Raw genomic sequence first — 23,570 nt, forward strand, 5'->3', positions numbered from 1 at the left:
ATATGTGTTTGAATGTCATCTGCTGAAGCAGTTAGCACATAATCTTCTCCAGATGTTTGAGCTACTTAAATCGTAGATGCACTGGCTGTTGTTTTATCAATCTTCTTATTCGGGCAATCCCTCTCAGAGTGACCCTTTTGATGACAACCCCAACATTCAGCATCTTTCCTATTCACCCTTTTCCTAGACTTTGACCTAGCTAATGATTTGCCTCTCTCTCTTTGGCTCGAGCGACCTCTAACCGTCAAACCCTCATCATGGTCCTCTTTCTCACCAGTGTTGATATTGTTTCTTAATTCATCTGAATTCAATGCATATCTTATCATTTATAACGTGACCACCTCCTTACTGTACATCATTGAATTAACTACGTCTTTGTATGCCGGTGATAATGAAAACAGTAGAGTGCACACTAGTTCTTCATCTTCCACTTTAATATCAGCATGAGTAAGATCCATAGCCAATTTATTAAAAGCATAAATATGATTCTGTAAAGTTGTACCTGTCTTCATCTTGAAGGTATGTAAACGCTGCCTTAACAACATTCTTGTTGTTATTGATTTCTTCTGGTAGAGATCTTCAAGTTTCTTCCACAAACTGGTAGCTGTTTTCTCGGTACTGACTTCACATAACACGCTGTCTGATAAGGATAATTGAATTGTGCTAAACGCATCTATCTCAATCTTCTGCTTCTCGACCTCTTATTATTTTCGGGATACGAGTCGTCCAAAGCATATACTGATCCTTCTCTCCGTAACAACGCCATGATCTTGATCTTCCAGATGTTGAAATTATTACTTCGCCCATCAAATTCGCTACCTCAAACCTCATAGATGCCCTAGTCTTCTCGTCTCCTAGATCTCACGACCTGTAGGCTCTGATACCAATTGTTATCACGGAAACGATAAAAACACAGTAATCAACATGGTTCGGATCGATTGATCCTAGTCCATGGAGAACGGCCGGCACTTTTATCAATATCAAGGAAGAAAGTAAGTTACAAAATTGAATACTCTTAGGTTCTATATTTTGTCCTACTTAATAAATCCTAGCTAGCATGTATTTATACTACTAGGTCTAATCCTTTCCTAGAAAGGATCTAAATCCCAATAACACTAGAAAACCAGCAAAAAAAATGTTTCCATTTTTTTTCTTTCTGCTTTTGAGTAGGAATTGGCTTGAATATCTTCTCAACTTCACAAAATTTAATTGTAAAAACCATTAAAGAACTTGACAAACAAAAACACATACCTAGATGCATGAAAAGGGTCATGCGATTGAATCAGGGAAAGGAAAAATTCCCAAACTCGATCATGAGTGAAACAACAGCTGCACCAAGCCTCTCAATTTGCAAGCTTATTTTCATTCTTTTTCTTTTAGAAGGTGAAGAGAGAAATCCTAATTGATAAGAAGAGAGAAATCCTAATTGATAATGTATGGTTAATAGTTCTATGTTGCATTTTGATACGCTCAAATTACACCTATTAATGGTATAACGCGGACGTTGTCAAATATAGTAACCCAACGAGGTTGGAGTCGTATCCCACAGAGAATATGGTGTGAAAAGTTTACTAAACAAGTATTATACTAATCTTGCAGTCCTGGTGTATTCCAGAAAAGGGTTTTATAATTGATTTGGTTTGTGGACTAATTTAAAGTGACTGGAAATTTGAAGTTGTAAATATATGGGTAAAAAGAACCAAGGTTGTGTCTCCGTCAGATAAAGTGTATGATCATGGGTCTCGATCTAGACATACTTCTAATGGACTATTTGTATGGATGCACTTAACCTCTATATGAATCTAAACTATTTCCCAATAAGAAAAGATTATTTCTTTCTATGCTTTTTCCAAAGATAAGAAAGTATGCATGAAGAACGGTTAATTATGCCAAGTAAATTCCTCTTATTCCTAAGTGAATCTATTAAACAAGGTTTAAAGCCTTGAGTTCTTGTTATTTGTTCTTACCTAACCCTAGCTATTTTCCCAAATAAATTAAAGTTTATGGCGTGAGCTAATGTTTGCAACCACTAACTATATGATGAATACGAAGAACAAATAAACCCTAACAATCCATTTTGCGTATATCTTTCACGATCCCCAATCTCAAAACACCCATACTTGGGTTCACAACCTTAGTAAAGGTGTTTAGCTACTCATGGCAACAAGAAAATAATAAAAGATTGAAGATTGCATAATTGAATTATATTATTGAACTTACGAATAAAACTTGAAAGTAATGAATGTAATTGTCTGGAAGTCTTCAAAAGCAAGAATAACTCAAAAGTAATTACTGCAAGTCTAAAACTCCAAATGTCTGAAAAATAAAACCTAAACAGGTATTTATACAAGTTAAAACTCGGAATAATCAATCCCAGTCCTGTTCCATCTCGGCTAGCACTTCAACGGGTCGTCTTTCCACTTCGATGGTCGTCGACATGCTCGACGACCAACTCGACGATCTGCGTACACTTTTATCACCCTACAGGAATTCCACCGTCGAAGCACTTCGACGGATTGTCGAAGCACTTCGACGGACTGTCGATCATGTCGACGGTGCAAGTCGACGATCTGAGTATGCTTTGATGTTTTTGTTACTTCGCAGGAACTTTTTGACGAGGCGATTTGACGGGCCGTCAAGCATGTTGATGGTCCGTCCTTATGCTTATCAGAACAGATTGCCTATTTTCCTCGTTTTTTCGCTTTCCGAGCATTCTAACTTCAAAACACCTGCACAACACATAAAACACATCAAACTACCACGAACTTGCTCGAAAACAAGTAAAACTTAGAGTTAAAGAGCATTAGATGTGCCAAAATCCCGGCACATCACATTTTTCAATGCAATACTTAAATTGATAACTGGGGTTGGAAATCAAAAGAGTTGGTATGGACTTGCTGAGTAGATGGAAATCATGGGAATACTGGGTGCAATGTGCATGAATAGATTTAATGATCAAATGAATAGGAAAACAAAAAGACTTCATGTAAAAGAGATAAATATATAGTAGTACTAATAATTACTAAGAAAGACATAAATGGAGTATGAAAACTGAAATTGAGAATTGAAAAGGTCGGGTTGAACTTGGTGGATAGATGAAACAGTCGGCGTAAGTTTAATGTGCCATAAAAGAAATCTAAATAATGAAAACATTAAATAGGATAACAAAGAAACTTTAGAAAAGATATCAACAGTGATAACTAAGAAACAAATAAATAGAGTACTTTTAACTTTTTGCCAATTATTTAAGTGAAAAGTAATGGAAAAAAGTTTTAAACTTCAGGTGACGTTCCACATTCCCTTCTTTATAACGAGAATTATTGCATCTCTACACTTTCACAATGGTAGTAATTGATCATTCATTGGATTTCATCAATTAACCCAAATTTTATGCAACAAAAAATTAATATATAATAAGAGGTTATAATGGTCAATCAACTTTTGAAGGTATTATCGTAATCCAACTATGATGCTTCCCACTTTTAATATATTATGATATAATAGGTCTAAAACCATTGCTTTTAGCAGTTTGACTCTGTTTGTTTGAGTGCACTCAACTCATGTAAATGCATATGTTGTGATTATGCTGAGAGTAGGGCTCTTTTTGTTCTTGCGAGTGTTACGTTTTATGTTGGTTGATTAGCTATATCAGTTGCTTCATTTTCGTTTGCTAGATGTGTAAGTTTGTAGGATAAGTTGTATTTGGTCAGCTCAATTGTATCAGTTGTTTCATCAAGTTGTTTGGGAAATGCTTAACAACAGTGGCCAAAATGCTCTTCATGTTTCCATATTGAACAATCAAGAAGAGCCAGTGGATGGAACAAAAATCTATGAATTTATGAAGGCAACACAAGTACATCTAGTTATGGCCAATCTACTAGTAACAATCACCTTCACAGCTGGTTTCACATTGCCAGAGGTTTTGAGAGCGATCCCATAGCCCTAATAAAGGGATGGCAATTCTATTAAGGAAAACAGTGTGCCGTGCATTTGTTGCTCCGGATTGCCATCACAGACATCAACGGCAAGAGCAGCTGAATGTGCTAAAATAGTATACATATCAGTTACAAATGTAATTACAATGATGTCATCCATAACAGCAAATTAATGCACAGAAAATATATTTAAAAAAAATTATTTTCACCATTGCTAGTATATATGAGTTAAATACTGAGCAAAATAATGACAATAACCTTCAGATTCTTCTTTATCATAAATAGCTAGCACGCATTCATGTCTATCTACTCTGTTCTATTCTTAATAAATCATTCATGATCACTGCACGACAATAAACCCAAAAGTAGACAAGGAAAGAGGTGCAACCGATGACACATATAGCAACAGCAAGACTAGCTGAATGCGCTAACGTAGCATACATGCATGCCAGTTACAAATGCAATTACAATTGCAAACATTGCCGTAAGTTGCAGAGCGAGTGCATGTTTATAAAGCTCCCATATAATCGGAAACACTTGTTCGCTATCACTCGATGAGCGTCTTTCTGCCGCCATGACTACGTACATGAACATAGTACCGGTGGAGCATGCAAAGGCGACGGCATCCGTAACAACGAATGCCTTTTCTTAAAAAGAATCGCCATACCTTTATTAGGGCTATCAGTATCACCGTCAAAACCTCCTGGCATTATAAACCCAGCTGCGAAGGTGACTCTAATATGTAACTAATAAAGTGGCCATAACTAGATGTGTTTGAGTTGCCTTCATAATATTTTCGACTTTTATTTCATCTGCCGTAGCATTGTCTTGCCACGTGCCTCCAATCGTTGTACTTATTGGATCCATTCCTTTGGGGGATGATATATATTATATTATCCAAAATATATCTCATATGATCTTGTGAGTCCATTGCTTTACCAGGATGAAACATTATATATGTAGGAGATTAATTAGATTCTTGATGAATAGCCAATGGAGGAAGGGATTTGGTATTTGCCTTTAACAAAACTCAGAAGAAAGGAATTTGGTCTCTGTCTTTGATCAAATTAAAAGAAATGGATTGGCTCTTTGCACGTACACCTTGATACCCCTCTACTTTCGAAAAAGGGTTAAAAATATCTTCCGAACTTATTTTGAGTCAAAAATACTGTTATATCCTGCATTTTTGTGCAATCGGATGATTTAAGATAACTGCGGGAAGATAACAAGTAAGGCCTTATTTTCATTTTGTTTGGCATACAAGTTGCTTATGAAGAATTTTGAAGTGCAAACGTTAAGGAAGGATAGGGGCAAAAAGGGAAAATTCGCGATATGACTCATGGAAATATGGAGAGAGACTAAGGGTAAATTTGGAATTTGAAAAATAAAAATCCTTCATGAGTTGTAAGACCCAAATGCATATATGGACTTGGGAATTAAAATGGGCCATTTGAGTCATCCAATTGGAGTGGGCTTAGGCCCAACTAGAAGTTTAAGAGACCAATAAAAGATGACTTAATCATCTTTTCTATGGGACTTTCTAGACTTTTCAAAAAAACAAAGAACAAGAGAAAAAGGAGAAATTTTCCAAGGTCATTTGGCCAAGAGCAAGTTCCACAAGAAACTTGGAAAAAAAAATTCTTTAAAAATCATTTTCTACTAATTGAAGGGTTCCTAGCAAAGTGAAGTGGTCTTTGGAGCAAGAAAAACCCATATTCTTGCAAGTTGTGAGTTCTATCCAAGTGAAGAAGTGAGGAAGAAGGTAAGGTTTAATTCTTTCTTTATATGTTATGCATATTGGTGCATGTTGTAGTGTACAAAAAATGGATGAAATTCATGAGGAATATGAATATAGGGGTGTGGCCGTGCATGTATGTGTGTGTGTAGAAATCATGTTTTAATTATTTTATCTAGTATTGGGTTGTTATTGTTGTGGGTGTTATGTTAATAATGGAAGTTGGATGATTTTAGTGAAGTTGTAGCCATGTGTGCATGATGTTGGCCGTGAGTTGTATATTATATGTATAGCCGTGTATATTTGGTGAATCATGAAGGAATGGTGAGCAAGTTTATTTAGTATTTTGGTTGTTGTGTTGTGGATTTTTTTGTTGCAAATAAAAGCTTAATGAGCTTAGTGAAGTTTAGTAGTTGGAGGCTTGTTTTGGGAGATTATGTAAATTGAATATGATGTTCTTGCGTGTATGGAATATGATGTTGTTAGTGCGTAAATTATTAAGTTGTTATTGTTTTTATTGGGGTTGAAAGGTCTTGAAGGAAGTAGTATATTGATTGAGTTGTTAGAATGTATCTTGGATTGAATATGGAAATTGTTAGAATGGTTGTTGACATTATGTTGATAGTTTGGCCGGGTTGAATTCCCGAATTGTTGTTGATTGAAATTGGCCAAATTAGATTTTGGGGATGGTGTATTTACAGGGGAAGTGCTGCCGAAATTTCGATAGACAAGTGTTACTTTAAGATTCCACTTCTAAATGCTCTAATTAAGGTTTGGTAAATGTGACCAATTTGTAGATTTTGGAGGATTTGGAACTTGAATTTGGAATAGCATAAGGAGCGGAAAAAGGTATGTAAGGATTCACCCTTCCTTCTTTGGCATGTCTTAGACATACTAGGTTTGAATACGAGCCTCGGGGACGATCCTATTCCTAGAAATCCGAGATTGAAATTGACCCTTTTTCATTCAATAGAATTGAATTAAGTTTTTCCTATCTTATTGAAACAATTGCATCTAACATCTACAACTTGCTAAATGAAATCGGATTACACTAAAGCCTTCACAAGTATCGTAATTATTCTAATGAGAATATTTCTATGACGATTACGATGAATATGTTCTACAATGACATGGATGATGTCAAGGAAGAAAATGTTTATATGAAGAATATGACAATGATGATTCCATGATTAAAGGTTCCAAGTTCATGATTTCAGTGACGATATGAGAACGTTGAGCTATTTCTTGAATTCTCAACTTTATTCATGAATGATGACTATTTTTAAAGATTCCAAAGTATACGAAACGACACCTTATGATCCTGTTTTTTGTTTTCTCAATGATATTGCTCTCCATTAGTAGTCTCGCCTTATAATATTAGTTTCTTCAAGGTGAGACATGACGATCATGATTATTCCATAATGTAATCGGGGGCTACCGACCTTACGTCACTCCGACGCGAACATGGTTTTCTTGGACTCTCATGCATGTTGTATACATGTTATAAGTATATGTAAATGTATATGGGGAAGATGGGGAAAGGTAAGGCGCTATAGACGCATAGCCACCTGATCAGTTGGAGTATGGTACATGATATCGTCCCGGAAGCGGGATGCCCGGACGCGGGATATATGGTTAAATGGACCGGAGCCGACGCCTCGGCAATATGATACGATCTATGTTATATATATATGAAAAGAAATGTTTTCCAAGAAAGCAAAGTATTATATGTATATGGATCGGGCTGCACGTGCCGCAGCAATATGTTATAGTATATGCACATATGGATCGGGCTGCACGTTCCGCAGCGCTAAACATGCATGGTATCCGCCAACGTGCACTTATATGTACAGGTTATGTTTCTACCTCATGACATGCGCTATATCTCTTTTATGTCATTATCCCTATTCTATATTTGCCGTATGTTATTATTCATGCCTTACATACTCGGTACATTACTCGTACTGACGTCCCTTCTTGTGGACGCTGCGTTTCATGCCGTGCAGGTCAGCAGGTAGACAGATTTGACTCCTAAGAGCTCCATCAGCAGTACTGTGGCAGCGCTCCAGTTGTTCCGGAGCCTCAATTTCTTGGTACTACTTTTGTGTATATATTCGGGCACGGTAGAACCCGGCCCTTCTTGTATATGTGGATGTACTTTGTTTAGAGGCTCGTAGACAGATATGTACAGTCAGATGTTTTGTACGTTGTTGTCCTCGTCGTTGTATAAGGTGCTAGCAAAGTTTATTAGTCCATGTTTACAATTATGCTATTAATGTTAGCGTTAAGTAGCAGAAAAAAAAAAAAGGATACGGTATAGTCTATACGGCCCACCTAGTAGTAAAAGTACGATACGAGATAAGGGGTGCTCGGTACAAGTATCGGGTACCCGTCGCGGCCCCTAGTTGGGTCGTGACAAATATCTCTTTCATCCTTAAAGTTTTCAAATATACTCCTGTCTTGACAGAAATTATCCCCCAAAATAACAAAATCGTTTTTTAAACCCGCTCTACCATTTAAAGCCGACCCAACTAAATAATAACCCATAAGATCCCCTTATTCCCCAATACGTGGGTATGAAGTTTGAGGGAATTGGGGGAATAAGAGGATCTTATGGGTTATTATTTAGTTGGGTCGGCTTTAAATGATGGAGCGGATTTAAAAAATAATTTTGAGTTATTTTGGGAGATAATTTTCGTTAAGATGGGGGTATATTTTAAAACTTTAAGGATGGGAGGGTATTTTTGACCCAAAATAAGTTCGGAGGATAATTTTAGCCTTTTTCCAAAGTAGAGGAGCATTTTTTACCCTTTTCCCTAAAAAGAATATGAGTTGATGGTCAAAATCTCACCTGAAATAGCATTTTTTTGCGATTTTCACACCCCAACTATCAGTTGTTCCCTTTTTCTAAGCTATCACCATTTATGTATTAAAACACACTTCGAAGCTGACTAGGACAACTATCGGTTGTTTCCTTTTCCTACCTGAATTATCACCATCTATTCAACTAGGTGTATTTTAACACAAAGCTGGTGATAGTTCAAGTTGGAAAAAGAAACAACCGATAGTTAGGGTGTGAAACTCGCAAAAAAGGGATAGTTAAGGTGTGTTTTTTTACCATTAATCAAGGTGAATATTAAAGTAGTATTATGATTTAATAGCATCATCTCTTAAGATTTAGTTTTTCTTATGAGTCTTTTTCTCAAAACAGGCAAGACTAGTGTATTTTTGGAGAGTGAAAAATTAACTACTCCATCTTTTCTAAGTGGATGTGTACTTCTACCAACAATGGATACATCCCTTAAGTGAATGAGTTGATGTCTCTAAAAATATTGGACAAATTTTCCAAAAAACATATATTGTGCTTTTTCAACAATATGCATATCATTTGAATCATCGGTAATAATAAATTCCAACATCATTGTCCCATATGAGTAATGTTTCTCAGTGTTACAAGTTACGCATGTTCTTCGACAATATGTAATCAACTGTTGATCAATAGTGCAGCCATAATTTTTAGTAAGGGGTTCAAAACATGAGGAATAAGCACAAGAAGAAGCCAAGGACATTCAATATCTCCATATATACTGTACATAAAAATAATTTTAACCTTGAATATACAGTGTATTTTTCCGCCAAAGAGGGTTTGACTTCCACTTGGTTCCGCCAATAAGAGAAATTCAAAGACCACCTCGAGCTTTGCTCTGATCGATTGGGATGACATGACTTTCGGTTAAAACGAAAGAATCCAGAGGATGAAAGGGGAAGCAGAAATCGAAGCTATATTTTCAACAACAAAAATACATCTAGTGGTGGCCACTCTGCTAGTTACAATCACCTTTGCAGCTGGTTTCACATTGCCAGGAAGTTTTAACAGCGAACCTAATAAAGGGATGGCGATTCTAATAAGAAACGCTCCGTGCATTCATTGTTACGGATATCATCACCTATTTCTTAAACGCGGTTGCATCCTAAACAACAAATGCACGGAATGTTATTTTCCTTATTAGATGCGAAACCAACTGCGATCACTACTAGGTGTAATTGAGTTGCCTTCATAAATGAAAGATATAATGGAATTTCTTGCTCCTTGCAAACTAGAAGGAAAGTATATATAGGAAGGTAAAAGTTGAGACTCGATAAATAGATACTGTTGGATGCTTAACCAATCTGAAAATGTAGCAGACAGAATATCTTCTTAGTGGGTAATCACTAGCCACCAATACTTTACATTTTTTTATTTTTTATTTTGATGGGCGAACCCGCGTTGAAAGTATAAAAGCGGGTGCTTTAGCTAGTGGAGAATGTGCAAAAAAGTAAAACGTACATGGTTTAATATTTCATTACTCTTCTCTTTACTGTTTCTCGAGCCTTATTTCTCCTTTGCCTGCTTTTTCTTCCACTTTAATTCTCTCCGACTCAAGAGTCATTTGATTCCAAACCAAGTTATTCTCGGATTATATGGTTTTACGGTTTAGCATTATTCGACTTGCATTTCTCTATTTTCGATTTTGAAAAAATAGCATTCAATCCGAAAATAAATTGGATTTGATATGGTTTTTCTCTTCTCGGTTCGGTTTTTCCAGTTTGATATTTCAGGATTTTTGGGTGCGCTTTCGCTTTAATTAGCTGAAACCTCTATGCGGAAAAGTTTCTTATTGCGAAATGAATTGCATTCTAGAAGCTCTTACTCAAACAAGAGCGTCCTATGATGTAGGAAATAGAATAAGTGGACATAGAGCATGCCCTCGTTTTTTTATTGTGTCATATAAGATAATTTGGATCTAATATAATGGACTAGCTAGTAACATATTTGAATGATAAATAAAAAGAATAACTATTTAACTAATGCAAAGTAGTAATGTCAAATCTCTTAATTTTTAAAAATTCAGTAGACATGACTGAAATAGTTTATTAATGGATGCCAGCACTACATGGAAGAGCATAGAGATGAACTAAATAAAATTGAAAAATTACTCCTTTGAAAAGAGAAAATGACCAGTGCTGAATTACCTCTAAACAATCCATTCTGATCAACCAAGACTCATGGCTTGAATTGCCAGTAAATGACCTTAAATTCAGAATTTACCATTTTATTTATTTTTATGGGATAAAGGACAAATATACCCCTCAACTTTGTGATTCAGAGCAAATATATCACTCGTTAAAAAAGTGGTATATATATACCTCGCCATTACACAAATGGTGCATATTTACCCTTTGGTTAACAGATTTTTATTTTCCGAATTAAAAAAAAATTGTCTTGTTTTTTAATTTAAAAATTACCATGTGGCTTTAAAAATTTGAAAAAAAAAATTGTAAATCTCCACCAAAATCGGCATAAAACCTTTGTTAGCCTATGGGCTTAGTCAAGGCCCATATTGTAATAGTTGTGTTTTACTAAATATAATTAGCTGATATGTAGCATTAATTACGTAGCATAATTGTATGCATAATTAGCTAGGGTTGAGTAAATAACGTGTATATATGTACTATCTATTCTATGGTGAATACTATTCAGAAAGTGTGAAATACATATGACTTTACAATTCTAGTATCAATAGTCTAAGGTGTCTCTTCTTGTACTTGTTCTCTTCTTTTTTTCTCGATCAGTTTCCTGCCCTTGTCTCTAGACCTTGCTTCCGCGCTCTGTGTTCTTGTTTTTTCTCTTAATTCGGTAGTTCTTACTCCTGGTTGTTATTTTCATTGATCTTGTTCGTGATGGAATCGAAGCTTTCCTCATCATCTGAGTTGGTGATGACCAAGCTCACCGGTAAAAATTTTGCCGGCTGGGAGTTTCACTTTTAGGGTGTTTTTGGATTTCTCGACGGTTCGTCCAAAATGCCAATTGATGCGACCGATAAGGAGGCCTGAATTGCATCCAACCCTAAGGTAATTAGATGGATGGTAAGCTCTGTGTCCGACGACATTGCTGCAGGGTTTCAGATGAATGAGACGACCGCTGAGATGTGGTCTTATGTGCATCGGCTTCATCGTCAACGAAGCCTGGCGAGAACTTTTGAATTGGAACGGAACCTTGCTGCCTATAAGCAAGGCGACAGGGACGTTGCCAGCTACTACGCCGATTCATAGCGTTGTGGTCGGAGCAACATCACGCTGTCCCTTCTACTCTTTCCGCTGCGACATTGAAGGAGATACGTGGTGAACGACAACAATCTAGGGTGGTCAGGTTTCTCATGATGTTGAGACCTGAATTCGATCATGTATGCTCTAACATCTTGAATCGAGAATCTCTACTAGATATAGGCACAGTAAGTGGCTGCTGTTTTGCAAGAAGAAATTCAGCTTTCGTCTTTTCTTGTGTTGTTTTGCAGCTTTTCCGATGGCTGCTCTTACTGCTGGATCAAATTACCGACCTACTTCACGCTCTTTTCCCCATAATCCAGTGTTATGGGGCCATGGCTTTGGCAATATTGCAGCTCGGTGCCCTAAGAAACAATCGGGCCCAATAGCATATTGCAACTATTGTCGTGAATCGGGCCATATGCTGGCTGATTGACCAACTCGACCCACTAGGCAATTCCCGACCCGACACAAAGCTTTGGAGACAGAGGTAGTTAAGCAACAAGCTGCTGCTCCCCCTTTATTCGATATGGCTTGCATGACTGAACTTGTGGAAAAAGCCGTAGCCCGCATAAGGTAAAAATAATTTAGTTATACCTTCTAAATCTTGGCATATAGATAGTGGTGCTGGTAATCACATGACGATTGCATGATGTGTAACACCCCGCATCTTGGAACTAAGTTTAAGCTCATATCATTAGAAGTCTAGCGAAAACACTGAAGGTTTGAGCGTTTGCAAAAATGGTTGATAGGCTTATTTCGGGCGGCGATAACTCCTTGATCCATTGCGAATCTGGAAGAACCTCCTTGATGAAAGTTGTAGCCCTATTGAATAGCTTTCCAACGGTATATTATGGGGATTAAACGGACATCTGTGCAAAGAATTATGCCCATTTGACTGAAGCCTGTTCGCTGGAAATTCGTCTACGTTACGGTGACATTACGGACCGTAAATCGTGTTACAGGCCGTAACAGTGAGCCGTAACACAGACGAAATTTCCAGAACCTCACTGGAAATTTCGTTCACGATACGATCCCAAGATACGGTCCGTCCCTTGTGTTACGGACCGTAACAGCGCACCGTAACACAGGGAGAATTTCCAGAAACTCTCTGGAAATTTTCGACAAGGTACGACGCCACGTTACGGTCCGTCCCTTGTGTTACGGGACCGTAACATGGGCGTGTTTTGGTCCGCAGTTGAGTTTCGGGTCACCTGACTTCGGGAGGCCATAACCCCATCGTAAGTTGAGAATTTGGGCAAACTCAAAGAATGAAAATTGTAGATAATTGAAATACCTTTCCAACCATAGGTTGTGGGTTCACAGGCGACGTCGGGATAGGGAGATATGGACGTTTTAAGACAGAACAGTCCCGACCCGTTTTCAAGTTGTGTCAACCCATTTTCCCCTTGGTATATATAGAAAATAAAACCCTAGCAGCCCACTTTTTCTCCAAAATTCAGATTTTAGAGAGAGGAAGTGAGAGAGAAGGGAATCTAGAGAGAAGAAGGAGAAAATCAACTAATTTTAAGGCCCCAAATGCCAAAGTTCGTGAAGGATAATTTGTAGTACAAGTTGTGGTCGTCATTTTAAGATAAAGATCGGACTTGGGGGTGTTGATTTCGTGGTGACTACCCAAAAGGTAATATTTCTACTCCCTATTCACTTGTAGTTGTGAATTGATGAATTCTTGGGAGAATAATAATTGGGTTTGTTGAAGATGATTATATGAATTATGCTAGAATTGTTGGATTGTTGACTTGGGATTGTTGTATTCATATGGTTGATGAAAAATGATGTTAATTACATCTAATGGAGATTGTAGAATTAGCTAGAAGTAAAAGGATGGGGATTTGGTGAAGAAAACACCATTAATGAGGGTTATAAAGCTTCACGCCTATTAAGTGTTTGATAAAATGCTTAGATGAACAAAACATGGATATGGTTGCTAATATAGAATCCCTATGACTTGTATTGCTATAGATTGAAGTTGGAGGGATTGAAAGACATTGTGATACGCTCAAAAGCGGGAGGTTAAGGTATGTAGAACTTCCATCTACATGTGGGAACCTCTACGTTTTTCCCCATGATCCGTTTCGTAAAATCTATGAAGTTCAAATCCTAGGGCATTAAACCCAACATATTGGTAGCCCGTAATTATGTATGTATGTACACGAGTTTCGTATCTATGTTCGTTATTGTATTCCTAACCTTCCATTATGGATATTAGGAATCCTAACTTAATCCATGAATCATGAATTCTTTCTCATGTGTTCTCAGTATGTTCATATGAAACTGCATGAGTTATTTTGCAAGTCATAAACATGTTTTCAAGTCAACTACAAATACATGATTATGAACTATTGTATTACTCATAACTCAAGGATATGTTTACAAGATTATTGCATGAACCCATGTTTACAAGTCATTTCGTGAAATCATGATTTCAAGACAAGTACAAGTAAATTCACGAAATTCATGGGCTTTTTAGCCAACTATATTATGTTCATGTTTTTGGGAGTTGCACAAATTACCGAGAAGGCTCAGATAGCCTGAAACTACGGAGCCACCGTAGGACAAGGATCGCTCCGCCCAGATAAGACGATACCTTAATTTTACACTGAATGGATCCATCAGGTACCTTACTACCTCAGGCAAGGTATGAGGGCTCTGCTGGTCCGGCGAGATACCAGACTCCACGTACCCACGTGGTAAATTACTACCTTATACCCTGGCAAGGTATAGGGGCTCTGCTGGTCCGGCGAGGTACCAGACTCCACGTACCCACGTGGTGATACGATATGATATGATATGTCGGTTTATGAAATGCTCTCCCTACTTATCATGTTTTACTCATGTTATGTATACGTATATGTACTCATGCTCATGTTCATGTCCAAGTTTCCAGTTTCAGTTCTTATCATGTTATTCCATGTCCCCTGTTGTTTCTTCTGGTTGCTTTACATACCAGTACATTCAATGTGCTGACGTCCCCTTTTATTGCCCGGGGGCCTGTATTTCACGATGCAGGTACGGAGTTACAGGACGACGCTTCTGATCATTAGGATTTACTCGTACCAGCTTATCGGTGAGCCCCATCTCATTCGGGGTTTAAACATTGTATTTCTCTGTTTAGTTTTGCATGTAAAGGTATGCTGGGGGCCTTGTCCCAGTAATTATGTTTTCCAGTCAGACTCATGATAGAGGTTTCATAGACTAGACCAGTCAGTTATGTTATGTCAGACATTTGGAGTCGTATAGCCATTTTGGCTCACTCATGTTTTAAACAAGTACTTTATTAAGTATTATGAATTATTACGTTTTACAAAGGCTCATCATGCATTCACGTTATATTCCGCTTAAGTTATGCATCATGATAATTCAGCAAGTCATGTGGTTCGCTCGGTCACATGTAGTCAGGCACCGAGTGCCGTGTTACGTCCAGGCCATGGTTCGGGGCGTGACAAAGCTTGGTATCAGAGCCTAGGTTCAAGGATCTTTAGGGAGTCTATGAAACCGTGTCCAGTGGGGTCTCTTTTATATGTGTGAGGGCCCCACACATATAAACAGTTGACCACCGAGACATTCAGGATTGTCTCATTTCTTTCATATTCTAGATCGTGTAGTTAGAACAGTATTTTTAGGATGGCTTCCTAATTCGTGCGTGTACGTGTTTTCAGAAAATGCCTTACAAGAGAACTTACAAGAAGAAAAACACAGCCACCAGCCAAAGGGCTGCCGCCGGAGTAGCTCACAGAGATACTGTTCCAACTCAGGCAACAGCTCCAACCGCCTCTACTGTTACACCTCCTAGTGCTTCAGACAGGGATGTTAGGAGTGCTATCAACATGCTCACCCAGCTGATAGCAGCTCAGGCCCAACGTCAGGAATCTGGGTCAAGTTCAGGAGGTAATGGAGAGTCATCTAAGACGAAGGATTTTCTCAGAATGAATCTCCCAGTATTCACGGGGACGAAGAAAGATGAAGACCCTCAGGACTACATTGATGCTCTACAAAAGATCTTCAGGGTTATGACAGTTACCGAAACCGAGGCAGCTACTTTTGGAGCTCATCAGCTACAGAGTATTGCTAACACATGGTATGAATCTTGGGAATTATCCCGAGGTGAGAATGCGCCTGATGCTACATGGGATGAATTTGCTAGTGTATTCCTAGACCACTTTATGCCAGTAGAGCTCAGAGAGGCTAAGGCTGAACAATTCCTGAAGCTCAAACAAAATGGCAGACCAGTTCAAGAATACTATTTGGAGTTCGTTAGCCTGGCAAAGCATGCCCCACACATGTTACCCGATATGAGGGCAAGAGTGAGAAGATTCGTTGGAGGTCTTGATTCCCATTTGTATGATGGAGCCAATATTGTTGCACAGAATGGGACAATGACTATTTCCAAAATGGTTGCTTTTGTACAGGGCAAGGAGACAAGGCTAAAGGAGGAAGAAGCCTTACAAAAAGAGAAGGACAAGAAGTTCAACAAGAGAGTCAAGTTTACCGGACAGTTCAGCGGGAACCGAAACAGGAAATTCTTTAAGAACAGGTCAGCAGTACCGGCTCCGTCCTCAGCAAGTGCCCCACTTCCTAAGTTCCGCAATGATAAGAAGCCGAATTTCAGGCCATCAAGTTCGTACCCTCAAGCTAGTGGGGGTCAGTCAACTTATACTTATCCGATGTGCGGCAAGTGTAATAAGAGACACTTAGGTAATTGTCGTGTGGGTACTGATGCCTGTTTTAGATGTGGTCAGAAGGGCCATTTTCAGAAAGACTGTCCATCAACCAGGCAGGGTACTGGAGGTAATACGACACCATCCATAAATTCAGCGATTCCTCGTAATAATCAGGCCCAGCAGGGGAACAATGCAGCTAGGTCTGGAAACACAAGCGGGGGGCGAAACCGCATGTATGCATTGACAGGCCGTCAGGATACAGAAGCTCGAGCAGATGTTGTTACAGGTACTTTAACAGTTTTCACTTTCGAAGTATATGCCCTTATTGACCCAGGATCCACCCTATCTTATGTAACCCCTTTTGTTGCTAAGAAATTTGGTATTGAACCTGAAAAATTGCATGAACCCTTTGAGGTGTCCACCCCCGTTGGAGAATCACTCACAGTTAGACATATGTATAGGGGTTGCCCAGTTTTGGTCTACCACCGCAGAACCATAGCTGATTTAGCAGAATTAGAAATGGTAGACTTCGATGTGATAATGGGTATGGATTGGTTAGCTTCATGTTATGCCACAGTATGTTGTAGAACTAAGGCAGTAAGATTCGAGTTTCCTAATGAGCCAGTCATAGAATGGAAGGGTAATTCAGTAGTACCCAGGGGTAGATTCATTTCTTACCTAAAATCCAGAAAAATGATTTCCAAAGGTCATATCTACCACCTAGTTCGAGTCAAGGATTCAGATGCTCAGACTCCAACTCTTCAATATGTTCCAGTTGTAAATGAATTTCCGGAAGTCTTCCCAGAAGATCTTCCAGGAGTCCCTCCTGACAGGGAGATTGAGTTTGGAATTGATTTACTTCCCGATACTCAGCTGATATCTATTCCGCCATACAGAATGGCTCCAACAGAGTTAAAAGAGTTAAAAGTCCAGTTGAAAGATCTTCTTGATAAGGGGTTTATTAGGCCTAGTGTTTCGCCTTGGGGTGCACCAGTCCTATTTGTCCGAAAGAAGGATGGTTCTTTACGTATGTGTATAGATTACCGTCAGCTGAACAAGGTCACCATTAAGAACAGGTACCCTCTTCCTAGAATCGATGACTTATTTGATCAGCTGCAAGGCGCCCAATGTTATTCCAAGATTGATCTCAGAACAGGCTATCATCAGTTGAAGGTTAAGGAAGTTGATATTCCTAAGACAGCTTTTAGGACCCGTTATGGCCATTTTGAATTTCTTGTTATGTCATTTGGGTTGACAAATGCACCAGCTGCTTTCATGGATCTTATGAATAGGGTCTTCAAGCCTTATCTCGATTTATTCGTCATTGTCTTCATTGATGATATTTTGGTGTATTCCCGTAATGAGGTCGATCATGCAGAACATCTCAGAATGGTGTTGCAGACTCTTAAAGATCGTGAGCTTTTTGCAAAATTCTCAAAGTGTGAGTTTTGGCTAAAATCAGTGGCATTCTTAGGCCATGTGATCTCGGGTGAAGGTGTTAAAGTTGATTCTCAAAAGATTGATGTCGTAAAGAGTTGGCCCAGACCCACCTCAGTTTTTGATATAAGAAGTTTCTTGGGTCTGGCAGGCTATTATCGACGCTTCGTAGAAGGATTTTCTTCTATCTCGGCTCCGTTGACTAAGTTGACACAGAAGAAAGTTAAGTTCCAATGGTCAGATGCGTGTGAGCGAAGCTTTGAGGAGTTGAAGAAAAGATTGACTTCTGCTCCAGTTTTGACTTTGCCAGAGGGAACTGAAGGATTCGTGGTTTATTGTGATGCTTCGGGAGTTGGTCTCGGATGTGTCTTAATGCAGCATGGTAAGGTTGTAGCTTATGCATCTCGTCAACTCAAGGTACACGAGAAGAATTATCCGACTCATGACTTAGAGTTGGCAGCTGTAATTTTTGCACTTAAGATATGGCATCATTATTTGTATGGAGTGCACGTTGATATCTTCACGGATCATAAAAGCCTGCAGTATATCTTCAAGCAAAGGGAGCTAAATCTTAGACAGAGGAGATGGCTCGAATTGCTTAAGGATTATGATGTTGATATTCTTTATCATCCGGGAAAAGCAAATGTTGTAGCCGATGCTCTTAGTCGACACTCCATGGGAAGTTTAGCCCACGTGGACAAGGATAAGAGAATTATGACGAAGGAAGTTCACCGTTTGGCCAACCTTGGAGTCCGACTTATGGAATCCGGGGATGGTGGTGTGGTCGTTCAGAATAGTGCTCATTCCTTTTTAGTCATTGAAGTCAAGGAGAAACAATTTAGTGATCCCTATTTGTTGCAGCTGAAGGAAGGGATTCACAAGCATAAGACGACGGCTTTTGAACAAGGGGGAGATAATGGTACCTTGAGGTACCAAGGCAGATTATGTGTCCCAGATGTAGATGGACTGAGAGAGAGAATCATGTCAGAAGCTCACAATTCCAGGTATTCCATTCACCCAGGTTCCACTAAGATGTATCATGATCTCAAGGAGATTTACTGGTGGAACGACATGAAGAAGAATGTGGCAGATTTTGTAGCTAAGTGCCTGAACTGTCAGCAGGTGAAGGCCGAACACCAGAGGCCTGGTGGCCTGGCTCAGAATATTGATATTCCTGTCTGGAAATGGGAAATGATCAATATGGATTTCGTATCAGGTTTACCTCGTTCAGCTAAGAGACATGACTCCATTTGGGTGATCGTTGACCGGCTTACTAAGTCAGCACACTTTTTGCCAGTCAAGACCACATATTCAGCAGAAGATTATGCCAAACTGTATGTTAGTGAGATTGTCAGGTTGCATGGGACACCAGTGTCCATCATTTCAGATCGTGGTGCTCAGTTTACAGCGAATTTCTGGAAATCCTTTCAGAAAGGATTGGATACCAAGGTGAACCTCAGCACAGCTTTTCATCCTCAAACAGATGGCCAGGCAGAATGTACTATTCAGACTCTGGAGGATATGTTGAGAGCATGTGTCTTGGACTTCAAAGGAAATTGGGATGATCACTTACCCCTCATTGAGTTTTCATATAATAACAGTTATCATGCTAGTATGGGGATGGCCCCATTTGAAGCTCTGTATGGGCGAAGATGCAGATCACCTATTGGTTGGTTTGAAGTAGGTGAAGCAGAGTTGTTAGGACCAGATTTGGTTTATCAAGCTATGGAGAAAGTCAAGTTAATACAGGAGCGTTTGAAAACAGCTCAGAGCCGCCAGAAGTCTTATACAGATGTGAGACGAAGGGATTTAGAATTTTCAGTTGATGATTGGGTGTTCCTTAAAGTCTCACCCATGAAAGGCGTTATGAGATTTGGCAAGAAAGGGAAGCTAAGTCCCAGATATATTGGACCTTACAGAATTCTACGAAAGGTCGGTCTAGTAGCTTATGAACTTGAGTTGCCACAAGACTTGGCTGCTGTACATCCCGTGTTTCACGTGTCCATGTTGAGGAAGTGTGTAGGAGACCCATCGTTGGTTGTTCCTATTGATACTATAACAGTTAAGGATGGGTTGACTTATGAGGAGATCCCTGTAGCCATTCTTGATCGTCAAGTTCGCAAGTTGAGAACTAAGGAAGTAGCCTCAGTAAAGGTCTTGTGGAGGAGCCAGGAAGTTGAAGAGGCCACATGGGAAGCCAAAGAGGACATGAAAGTCCGATATCCTCACTTGTTTGAAGAGCAGGCAGATGGACTTCAAGGTAAATATCTTTAGTTTTCATGTCATGTCCCTTATGTATTCATGCCTCACGTTTCACGTTCAAGTTCATGTATTCCTTATTCATGTCTCACGTTTGGGCACTGTTGTTTCATAAAACTAAGTCATGTCAGTTTTCATGTCTCATGTTATGTTATGTCACATGTTCCACGCTCATGTCAGCTATCCAGTGCCCATGTTCATGCCTCATTATTCAAGTTTCTATATAACCATGTCATGTTTCCTTCACGATCATGTAGTCAAGCCACGTCCAGCCATATTATTAACCATTATCCATCATTCGAGGACGAATGATCCCAAGGGGGAGATATTGTAACACCCCGCATCTTGGAACTAAGTTTAAGCTCATATCATTAGAAGTCTAGCGAAAACACTGAAGGTTTGAGCGTTTGCAAAAATGGTTGATAGGCTTATTTCGGGCGGCGATAACTCCTTGATCTATTGCAAATCTGGAAGAACCTCCTTGATGAAAGTTGTAGCCCTATTGAATAGCTTTCCAACGGTATATTATGGGGATTAAACAGACATCTGTGCAAAGAGTTATGCCCATTTGACTGAAGCCTGTTCGCTGGAAATTCGTCTACGTTACGGTGACATTACGGACCGTAACTCGTGTTACGGGCCGTAACAGTGAGCCGTAACACAGACGAAATTTCCAGAACCTCACTGGAAATTTCGTTCACGATACGGTCCCAAGATACGGTCCGTCCCTTGTGTTACGGGTCGTACCTTGTGTTACGGACCGTAACAGCGCACCGTAACACAGGGAGAATTTCCAGAAACTCTCTGGAAATTTTCGACAAGGTACGACGCCACGTTACGGTCCGTCCCTTGTGTTACGGGACCGTAACATGGGCGTGTTTTGGTCCGCAGTTGAGTTTCGGGTCACCTGACTTCGGGAGGCCATAACCCCATCGTAAGTTGAGAATTTGGGCAAACTCAAAGAATGAAAGTTGTAGATAATTGAAATACCTTTCCAACCATATGTTGTGAGTTCACAGGCGACGTCGGGATAGGGAGATATGGACGTTTTAAGACAGAACAGTCCCGACCCGTTTTCAAGTTGTGTCAACCCATTTTCCCCTTGGTATATATAGAAAATAAAACCCTAGCAGCCCACTTTTTCTCCAAAATTCAGATTTTAGAGAGAGGAAGTGAGAGAGAAGGGAATCTAGAGAGAAGAAGGAGAAAATCAACCAATTTTAAGGCCCCAAATCCCAAAGTTCGTGAAGGATAATTTGTAGTACAAGTTGTGGTCGTCATTTTAAGCTAAAGATCGGACTTGGGGGTGTTGATTTCGTGGTGACTACCCAAAAGGTAATATTTCTACTCCCTATTCACTTGTAGTTGTGAATTGATGAATTCTTGGGAGAATAATAATTGGGTTTGTTGAAGATGATTATATGAATTATGCTAGAATTGTTGGATTGTTGACTTGGGATTGTTGTATTCATATGGTTGATGAAAAATGATGTTAATTACATCTAATGGAGATTGTAGAATTAGCTAGAAGTAAAAGGATGGGGATTTGGTGAAGAAAACACCATTAATGAGGGTTATAAAGCTTCACGCCTATTAAGTGTTTGATAAAATGCTTAGATGAACAAAACATGGATATGGTTGCTAATATAGAATCCCTATGACTTGTATTGCTATAGATTGAAGTTGGAGGGATTGAAAGACATTGTGATACGCTCAAAAGCGAGAGGTTAAGGTATGTAGAACTTCCATCTACATGTGGGAACCTCTACGTTTTTCCCCATGATCCGTTTCGTAAAATCTATGAAGTTCAAATCCTAGGGCATTAAACCCAACATATTGGTAGCCCGTAATTATGTATGTATGTACACGAGTTTCGTATCTATGTTCGTTATTGTATTCCTAACCTTCCATTATGGATATTAGGAATCCTAACTTAATCCATGAATCATGAATTCTTTCTCATGTGTTCTCATTATGTTCATATGAAACTGCATGAGTTATTTTGCAAGTCATAAACATGTTTTCAAGTCAACTACAAATACATGATTATGAACTATTGTATTACTCATAACTCAAGGATATGTTTACAAGATTATTGCATGAACCCATGTTTACAAGTCATTTCGTGAAATCATGATTTCAAGACAAGTACAAGTAAATTCACGAAATTCATCGGCTTTTTAGCCAACTATATTATGTTCATGTTTTTGGGAGTTGCACAAATTACCGAGAAGGCTCAGATAGCCTGAAATTACGGAGCCACCGTAGGACAAGGATCGCTCCGCCCAGATAAGACGATACCTTAATTTTACACTGAATGGATCCATCAGGTACCTTACTACCTCAGGCAAGGTATGAGGGCTCTGCTGGTCCGGCGAGATACCAGACTCCACGTATCCACGTGGTAAATTACTACCTTATACCCTGGCAAGGTATAGGGGCTCTGCTGGTCCGGCGAGGTACCAGACTCCACGTACCCACGTGGTGATACGATATGATATGATATGTCGATTTATGAAATGCTCTCCCTACTTATCATGTTTTACTCATGTTATGTATACGTATATGTACTCATGCTCATGTTCATGTCCAAGTTTCCAGTTTCAGTTCTTATCATGTTATTCCATGTCCCCTGTTGTTTCTTCCGGTTGCTTTACATACCAGTACATTCAATGTGCTGACGTCCCCTTTTATTGCCCGGGGGCCTGTATTTCACGATGCAGGTACGGAGTTACAGGACGACGCTTCTGATCATTAGGATTTACTCGTACCAGCTTATCGGTGAGCCCCATCTCATTCGGGGTTTAAACATTGTATTTCTCTGTTTAGTTTTGCATGTAAAGGTATGATGGGGGCCTTGTCCCAGTAATTATGTTTTCCAGTCAGACTCATGATAGAGGTTTCATAGACTAGACCAGTCAGTTATGTTATGTCAGACATTTGGAGTCGTATAGCCATTTTGGCTCACTCATGTTTTAAACAAGTACTTTATTAAGTATTATGAATTATTACGTTTTACAAAGGCTCATCATGCATTCACGTTATATTCCGCTTATGTTATGCATCATGATGATTCAGCAAGTCATGTGGTTCGCTCGGTCACATGTAGTCAGGCACCGAGTGCCGTGTTACGTCCAGGCCATGGTTCGGGGCGTGACATGATGCTTCACAATTATCGAATATTTCTCCATTACAATCGCCTACTGAGATTGTTACTGATAATGGCCATATTTTACCTGCGTCTAGTTCTGATTTAGTTGCTTCACTTTCAGATGTCCTCTTTGTTCCGAATTTGACAACTAATCTTGTTTCGGTTGGTTAGTTAGTAGACCAAAATTGTATTGTTCTATTCTCACTGTTAGGTTGTATTGTTCAAAGTATGACAACGGGACAGATCATAGCAAGGCGACGTAAGGTGGGACGCTTATTTTTCCTCAA

The 23,570-nt window shown here is 39.2% G+C and overlaps 1 long non-coding RNA gene across 1 annotated transcript; it reads left to right on the plus strand.

Annotated features, from left to right (window-relative positions):
• The first annotated feature begins 16,595 nt into the window (after nucleotides 1-16,595).
• Nucleotides 16,596-23,154, plus strand: LOC132609468 (uncharacterized). The gene is made up of 2 exons (XR_009570851.1): nucleotides 16,596-16,722; nucleotides 22,856-23,154. It is a non-coding gene; the product is annotated as an uncharacterized LOC132609468 (long non-coding RNA).
• Nucleotides 23,155-23,570: the final 416 nt, after the last annotated feature.

This window comes from Lycium barbarum, chromosome 9 (assembly GCF_019175385.1).
Source record: "Lycium barbarum isolate Lr01 chromosome 9, ASM1917538v2, whole genome shotgun sequence".
NCBI classification, from domain to species: Eukaryota; Viridiplantae; Streptophyta; class Magnoliopsida; order Solanales; family Solanaceae; genus Lycium; species Lycium barbarum.